Source organism: Rousettus aegyptiacus, unplaced genomic scaffold, assembly GCF_014176215.1.
Source record: "Rousettus aegyptiacus isolate mRouAeg1 unplaced genomic scaffold, mRouAeg1.p scaffold_m13_p_14, whole genome shotgun sequence".
Taxonomy (NCBI): Eukaryota; Metazoa; Chordata; class Mammalia; order Chiroptera; family Pteropodidae; genus Rousettus; species Rousettus aegyptiacus.
In genome coordinates, this window is record NW_023416289.1 from 2,570,583 (window position 1) to 2,572,910 (window position 2,328).

At 58.8% G+C, this 2,328-nt stretch overlaps 1 pseudogene; it reads right to left on the minus strand.

Annotated features, from left to right (window-relative positions):
• Positions 1–241: 241 nt before the first annotated feature.
• LOC118611716 lies at positions 242–360 on the minus strand (annotated as a pseudogene).
• Between the last annotated feature and the right edge of the window lie 1,968 nt (positions 361–2,328).

The window sequence follows — 2,328 nt, forward strand, 5'->3', positions numbered from 1 at the left end:
CACCGTTCCGTTTCATGGTGTGACAGTTGGCCCGTGAACCCCACGGTCCGAGCTGCACCCGTATGTGTTTTCTTCAACAAATACCTGCACTTTTTTCGATGTGCGGATGGGTGGGCCAGTGGGACGCATCGATCTGTGCCATTTTTGTTGTTTTAGGCGAGGCAACCCTTCACTGACCTCACAGGGCGCAAGGGCCTTGTCAGCTTACAATCCCTTATTTTTTTTATTTTTTATTTTTTTACACCTACGGCACCTGGTCTTCCTAGGTGGTCTCCCATCCAAGGACTAACCAGGCCCGACCCTGCTTAGCTTCCGAGATCAGATGGGATCGGGCTTGGTCAGGGCGGCGTGGACGGATCTACGCCATTTGATATAGGGGCCTGGAGCATCTGCGGGTTGGCTCCTGGACCCAATCCCCTGTGGACAGATACCAAGAGTCACCTTAAGTTTTGGGTGAGTCAGAGTTACAGGACTGAGCAGGGTGTTAGCGCCCCAATCCGCGCACTGTTCAAGGGTCAGCTGTAGTTGCAGTGCGTGTCTGTTGGAAGTATATAGTAAGAATAGCACGTGATTTTTATAGCCATCTTTTGGCCGTCATTCTTGTAGTTTGCTATACCACAGCTCTTACGAAACAGCCTGAACTTGGCCTCTTCTCACCGTACCTCACTTTGGGGCAGCCCGGCATCCATCCCCCTCTCATACTAACTTTGGGGAACCACCTCTCCCAGCTCTCAGCCCAGGAAGTTGGGGAGGGGTGGACCTAGCTGGCCAATCAGAACATCGGATTCCCTTGGGATGGGCATGTGACCAAATCTTGCCCTTGAGACCGAATTTCAGAACTTCGTCTTAGATTGCTGTGGAAGACCCTCGACTACATGCTTCTCTGCTCGCGCGGCTAACGCCTTGGGCTCCTGGCAGCCACTTTGTCCCCATGAAGCGAAAGCCAGTCCGAGAATGGATCTAAGACCAAGAAGCGGAGAGGGACAGGAACCAGTCACCGGGTCTTGCTGTGGATTTAAGCCAGTGCTTAAGCCAATGGGAACTGTCCTTCCAGCCTGAATGGGGGTTCTGGAAGGGCTTTCAGAACTCAAAGTCCAGCAGCCTCATTTTAAACGTGAGGAAACCAAGGCTTGGGGGCCAGGAAGCTGAAAAGAGCCAGGGCCGGCTTGAGAATCCAGTGCGCCTTGTCCTCTTGCCCACAGGAGGTCTGGTCCGGTGGCCGCGGTGGAGAAAAAGACATCTAGAAAAAGCAGAATGAACAACTGAAATTCGGCTTTAATAAAACTCTAGTTTTAATTAAGCGTTAGACGTTTTTTGAGCAGCTCCTCTGTTCACGCAGAGGTATGATATGTATCTGTCAGAGGTTGAACATGCGCAGTGTGCCAGGCGCGCGCTCGGGCAGGTGCCCTGGTGAGCGCGGAGCCAGGCGTGGGAGCTCGCGGTGGCCACGCCGGGCTGCAGGTCGTGTGCCGCCCGCTTCCACCGGGATGGACAGATCCCCCCACGCTGGGCAGGCCGCCCCGGGGGCCCGGGAGGAGTTAATCCGGAATGCCCGGCGCATGCGAAGGCAAAGGAGTGGGCGTCGGCTCTGCCACGCGGCGTCCCTCTGTACCGTCCACATGCGGGGCACAGCCCTTCCTCAGGCCTAGCTCCCCGACTTTGAAAACGACCGGGGAAGTGCCGGGGGGCGCGCGGGCAGAAGCCGTCTCGCGCCCTGCTGCGTGCCAGGCTCGCTTGATAATTTTCGGCGATGCGGGGGTGGCGCGTGGGGAAGCCGGAGGTGGACCGCGGGAAGACCGACACTGTGGCCAATTAGCGGACACGCTGCAGCCGGCGCATGGCCGGCTCCGCGGGCTCATTAAGGGCCGGGTCCTTGACAGGCTCTGGCCGTAGCTGAGGGCGGACGCGGGCTCTGCGCCCCGCGTGGCTGTGCGGCCGTGCGCCTCCGCGCGTGCGCGTCCACCTCGGCGCGCCCCCATCCCCCCGTGTCCTCCCTCTCTGCCCCCCTCGAGGGTCTGCGGCGCGTGCGGACTGTTGCACCCCGAAGCCTTTCCCAAATACCAAATGAGCTCCCTGCGTGCGCAGACGTTTCCCCTTCGAAAGTTTAATCGGATGCTGCGTGTTCAGTGGCCAAAGGCAGCGAACTAATTTCGCCTGTCACTGCCGCTTGGTGAAAATGTCATCATTAGTGAGGCGGGAGACGCTGGGAGGGCGCGGTGTGGGGGAGCGGATGGGGAGGAGGGTCCCGGGCCCCCTTGGAGACTCCTAAATGTCACCGCAATTAGAGACCCAGGGCCCTGGGAGCAGCCAGTGCGGGCGTCCGGGAGT